Genomic DNA, 6,437 nt, shown 5'->3' with positions numbered 1-6,437 from the left:
AGAGTCCGCACACTTAACCACTACACCAAACTGGCTCTGGCCCTGACCTGGATAGCCCAGGCTAGCCCAATTCTGTGAGATCTCGGAAGCTAAGCAGGGTTGGCCCTGGCTAGTATTTGGATGGGTGACCTCCAAGGAATACCAAGGGAGTGATGCAGAGGCAGGCAATGACAAGCCACCTCTGAAACATCTTTAGCCTTGAAACATCTAGCTCACCACCTAGCTAGAACTTCTGGCTGCCAGACAATCTTAGGATCTCCTGGCTATACTACACACCCTGCCATACAATAATTAATTAATTAAGCATAACCAAGAGCTTGAGTGCTCTATGCTTGAGGCTTGATGGCTCCTTCTCCCAAACTCTCCTTTCGGCCAGCTATGGATTTTCTGCTGTATTCCAGGTCATAAACAGAATGCAGTCTGAATAGTTGAAATATTGGAGTAAATTCTCAGTTTAAAGAAGGGTTGCCAGATACCTGGTGAGAGATACCTGGAGATTCTGGGGACAGAGCCTGAGAAGTTTGGGGTGTGGGGAGAGGAGGCACTTCAATGGGGAGTCCACCCTCCAAAGCAGCCAGTTTCTCCAGGGTAAATTATCATCTACAGTTGTAATAGCAGAAGATCTCCAGCCACTGCCTGGAAGTTGGCAAGCCTAGGTTAGAGTAATTTCTCCTTGAGAGCCCATTTAGTGTAGTGGTTAAGTACACGGACTCTAATCTGGGAGAACTTGATTCCCCACTCCTTCACATGCACCTGCTGAGTGATTTTGGGTCAGTCACTGTTCTTGAAAGAGCTGTTCTCTCAATAGTTCTCAAAAAAGCTCTCTCAACCCCACCTACCTTACAGGATGTCTGTTCTGGGGAGAGGAAGGGAAAGGAGATTGTAAGCCACTCTGAGATTCCAAGTGAAAGGCAAGGTATAAATCCAATCTCTTCATCTTCTTTCTTCCTTCTTTACATTTTACCACATGAGCTCTACCCCACACACCAAACACACACAACTGTAGTCCTGAAATAGAACCATCTAGAAATAGGCTCCCAAGCTCACCTGCCATTTGTTAATGATGTGAAAATAAATTAAATTTATTATAGGCTCCTGTTTTCAGTTCACAGACCTCCTTGCACAAAACAACAATCTGAAACATTAGGATTACTCCCATAAAGCCAGACTACTGCCTTTTTAATAAAGCATTCCATGACACCCTCAGATATTTCTGCTAGTACCTTGTCTTCTACTCTTTCTTGCCAAGAAAAGTACACACTGTGTTACTTAAACTATGTAAAACGCAGGATCTTTTTCACTGCATGCACAAACTCTGTAAAATCTTAAGACATTAATAATTAATCTGAAAAACATTAATTTTATGAGGAAGCATAACATCTTGAAGCAGTTTGATCTGTGAGCTTCCCAAAAGGACTGCAATAAATACGTTTAAAAATGTAGTTTTGAAAAACACTTTTATAATCTATTTTTGTTCAATTGATGCTTCACAGTATTCCAGTAGGATCAAGACACAAGTAGAGAGTGCTTTATTTCCACTGGCAAAGTAGGAATTTGCTTCTGGGAGCAAACTGGTGGGTCAAGCTCTTTTTAATCAGCCAGCTGATGTACAGAAGGACTACACGTTACTGTTGATTGCTTGTAGTTTTAAAGGGTGTGGGTTTTTTTCTTGCATAACAATGAGGGATGAGGGATTTTTTTTCCAGAGAAGCACAACTTTCCAGTGGGTATCATCTTTTTGATCCTGCTGAGATAGTCACTACATGATGGCTCAATACCTAGGGAAGTGTATACTGCCGACTACAGTTGAGGCAGAATACTGTGGCTCAGCTATTATTAGGACCTAGATGGAGAATCATATCATAGAATCATAGAGTTGGAAGGGCCCTCCAAGGTCATCTAGTCCAACCCCATGCACAAAGCAGGAAATTCACAACTATTTCCCCCACTCACACACCCAGTAACCCCTGCTCCATGCCCAGAAGAAGCACTGATGCAACCCTTCCTAGCCTCTCTCTCATGATCTGCCTAAATTCACAGGATCTTCATTGCTGTCAGATGGCCATCTAGTGTCTGTTTCAAAACCTCCAAAGGAGAGCCCACCATCTCCTGAGAAAGCCTGTTCCTCTGAGGAACCGCTTTGTCAGGAAGTTCTTTCAAATGTTTAGTCAAAAAACTCTTTTAATTTCAACCCGCTGGTTCTGGTCCATCCTTCTGGGCAACAGAAAACAACTCCACACCGTTCTTTATATGACAGCCCTTCAAGTACTTGAAGATGGTGATCATATCACCTCACCTATACACATTACTCCTATTCCGCAGTCATTGCATTGGTTGCCTATTAGTTTTTGGGCTTGCTTTAAGGTATTGGCTATCATATACAAAGCCCCTCATGGCCTTTGTCCCTCACATCTGCAGGGCCATCTCCCGCCCTGTGCTCCTACATGACAGCTTTGAGCAAAATTCTATGCTTCCTAAAAAATATACAGCAGCCAGAAATATAGAAAAACAAGTTTGGTTTTATTTAAAAGGGCATCCAGCTCCAGCATTACAAAGTAGAGTTGCTGGAGATTAACGGGGAGTTGACAAAACATACAAGGGCAATGGGCAATATTATTAATAGCATTATATATAAATAGAACAAGCAAATAATAGAAATCAAGTAGGCCCCCTTGCTTCATTTTGGAGCCAACCACTCCACACATGCATACTCAAACTCAAAAAGGCACCTTATGTCTCTTTGTCTCTCACATACAAACTTGTACTCATACATTCCAAACTTAGTATACAGTGAGACGTATGCATATATATGCCTCAGCTGCAATGAAACTGGACATGCTCCAAATATGTCAGCAGCTCCTGGACAAGGCGGGGTCCTTTGATGATCTCCTCCCACGTCAACTCAGCAAAGGACCAGGGGACTGTACAGGAAGTCGTACACAAAGCTGAGGGCTCCTGCTGAAGAGAAAAGCAAAACGATGGAGCAAAAATGCCAAAACACAGTCATACAAATACAGTACATGTGATATGAGGGCACAAGAAAGCAAAGTGAAAGACATTGGATTTCATATCAAATCATTTGTTTGTTTTATTTACTTCATCTAGACTCTGCCTTTCTTCCCAACTAGACCCAAAGCAGTTTATATCATTCTTTTCTCTTCCATTTTATCCTCTCAACAACTCTGTGAGTCAGATGAACATATGAAGCTGCCTTATATTGAATCAAACCATCAGTCCATTGCAGTCAATATTGTCTACTCAGTCTGGCAGCAGCTCTCCAAGGTCTCAGGCTGAGGTTTTTCACATTACCTATTGTCTTATCCTTTTAACTGAAGAAGCCAGGTATTGAACTTGGAACCTTCTGAAGGCTAAGCAGATGCTCTACCACTGAGCCACAGCCCCTACCCAAAGATTAGACTGAAAGAGAAAGTGACTGGTTTGGAATGGAGGTTCAAACCTAGGTCTCCAAAGTCCTCCCAGATCTTCATCCAGTAAGTACTACTATACCACATTACCATCAGTCATGGCATAACTTAAGAATTGCATCAGGAACAAGTGACTTTTCCTTATGGAAAGGATTTTCCCAATGGGAAGGTTACTTTGCAGGAGAACCATACTTACTTAAAACCCATGGTATATGTTTGTGGGAGAATTCAATGGAAGTTTACAAATGTTAATAGTTTGTGCTGCCAGATGAAAGTTCTTTTGGTACAACAAGTAGAAAAAGAACTGTGCTAATTCCCTATTTATACTGCCAATGATCTTGAGCTACCAGTACCTGAACTCAGTTCAAGGTCTGGTTTGTTTACACTGAGTCCTTTTATACAAAGAACAAAATGTTCATTTGATGTCCCCGTTCTTTCTCTCTGCCACCAGGTCTTCATTACTTCCTGAAATTTTTTGGTCTTTTTTGGCAGTTCCTCCCTCAAGTGTCATGAAAACATCATGCAGATGTTATGCTATCTACCTACATGGGAAAGGTACTGTGGACAAAACAAGACAGTCAAATGCAGAAGTAACTCTGACACACTGTCAAGCCTGTTCAGGAGGGTAAACCCCACCCCAACTCCCACCTAACTTCCAGTTCTGTGTAAAGATGCTCAAACATCCACCAGTTTAGCTTACATCATGCTTGCTGGTTGTAAACAGACAGCCAGTCATTTGGCAAGCAGTCCAGATGTGTCCAAACAAATTCAGATGTTTTTGTCATGGAGTTACGCTACTTTCTCACATGTGTTGGAGTGATCCAGTCAGGAGCTCATCTCACATCTGATTGCAGAAGTAGAGCCAGATTTTAAATTTGCCAGACAGAGGCTATGATCACACACAAAATAATGTACTTTCCAATTGAATTTATATACATCTGGATAACATATCTCTGTACTTTTCCCAGTCTGAGCCAATTAATGCTTTTACACATGACACCAGGAATATCACTTAATGGTAGAAATAATGTAATGGTATAGTGGTACCAATTTATATATATTTTTTTCAAATGGTGAGAGGCCAGGAGTTTGGACAGAGGTTGCCAACCCAAAGAAAAAAATCCCCAACACAAAGGGGGAAAAATGGTGTGGCACTTTATATAAACCCCCAACTGAAACCTGAATTGGTGCTTTCTGACAAACAAGATAGATTTGTGAGGGTTCAAATACTCTGCTGGGGTTAAGATGTTGATTTTAGGTCTTTATGCCTCCAGTGAAGACAAAGGGTCAATTTGCAAGCAACTTATGGATAAACTTGTGGGCTTCTCTTATGATAGTTGGTGTCTGATGGGTGACTGGAATGGTGATATTTTTCCATATATAGATAGATCATCCGAAAAGAATATTAAGATTACCCAAGATAAATTGCCTAAGTCTTTTTTTTTACCTGATAGAGGCAGAAAAATGGCAGTTCTAGAGAATTTACTTATTTTTCAGAGAGACTTAGATCCTTTGCAAGACTTGATATGATTTTGGTATCTAAAGATCTAGCCACAAAGATCACACAGAGATTTTACCAAGGCCTTTTTGTAAAAAAAGCCCAGCAGGAACTCATATGCATATTAATCCCCACACCCTCATACCAAACCAGCTAGAACTGCATTCTTGTGCATTCCTGCTTTTAAAAAGCCCTGGATTTTACCTAGGATTTTCTCAGATAATAATCCTGTAAGTATGATATGTAAAAGAAAAATGGACCCCTTTAGATGGAGACTAAATGAATCCCTACTTCAAAAAGAGTCAATTATAGTAGGCTGCAAGAAAAAGTTAAGAGTTCTTTCAACTTAATTTAAATAACTTGAGAATGGTTTGGGGATGCAAGTAAAGCCGACATGAGAAGGCACCTAATATAACACAATGTGGAATGGAAGAAAAAGAGACGAAAAAAGATTCAAACTATTTTGGATGAGATTTTTTAAAAGATTACTTGAAAAAGTCCCCGAATGATATAGGCATTTCCCAGCAAATAAAAATCTACAACAGCAGTTATCTATGATGACAAGGGAGATGGAAACAAAACTAAATTATGTAAAACAAAAAGACTCTGCGTTTGCTAACAAACCAGGGAAATAGTTGCTTATGAGGAATGTAAGAGAGAGAGAAATGATATTGAAAATTCAAGATGGTAATAAGGTATTAACAGAAAATATAGACATTCAAAAATCATTTCATAAATATTGTTCCAGCTTATATAAAAAAATCAGGATGTCTCTGCATCTAAAATAGATTAATATATTAAAAAACAAAATTTACCTAAGATTTCAGATCAGAGACAAATTTTGAACAGTCCCATAATAATTAGAGGACTGGCGGAGCCCACATTTCATTTTTCAAAAAACATCTAGCCCTTTTATTTGAAGACTCATCAGGAGAAATGCAAAGCGCACATCTTTTTTCTTATAACATGGAGACAAAAAGAGCTAGAGACTTACTTTTTTAAAAAAATGAAAGTTAGGAACTGGTATGTTGTTGCAATAGATCATTATTGTGTTACAATGCCAGAATAATCTACCTATTACATTTTTTTAAAAGTCTGAGAAAAGCCTTCCAGTAGCAGAGGAAAATGGTGGCTGTGGAGATGAGGACAGGAAGATAGTGCTGATTGAAGCAGGACCTTCAAAAATGTGCACCTTCCCACCCACATAACATCCACAGGTGTTTTAACTGCTATCTTTCCAAAAAGATGTTAACAAATGAAATTTGGGACACTTCATAGCAAAGCAAGTGAAAGCACAGAAGCAGGATGAATAGAGGATGATGTCATGTGGATGCTCCCAGAAATAGTGCAGCCATAAGGAAGCTGAGGAGTAACAAAACATCCATGTGGAAACAGCCCAAGTTCAATGCTGATTTTTCTTTAGCTCTCCTCAACTTTCTTTAGTGTCTTTAAAGTTCAATACCTTTTTAAAAAAACAATCCTTTTTTAACTTGAAAAAGTGATTTGGAAAGGTG

Source organism: Heteronotia binoei, chromosome 21 (assembly GCF_032191835.1).
Source record: "Heteronotia binoei isolate CCM8104 ecotype False Entrance Well chromosome 21, APGP_CSIRO_Hbin_v1, whole genome shotgun sequence".
Classification (NCBI taxonomy): Eukaryota; Metazoa; Chordata; class Lepidosauria; order Squamata; family Gekkonidae; genus Heteronotia; species Heteronotia binoei.
The sequence above is the reverse complement of the archived record's forward strand: the minus strand, read 5'-3'. Positions refer to the sequence as shown.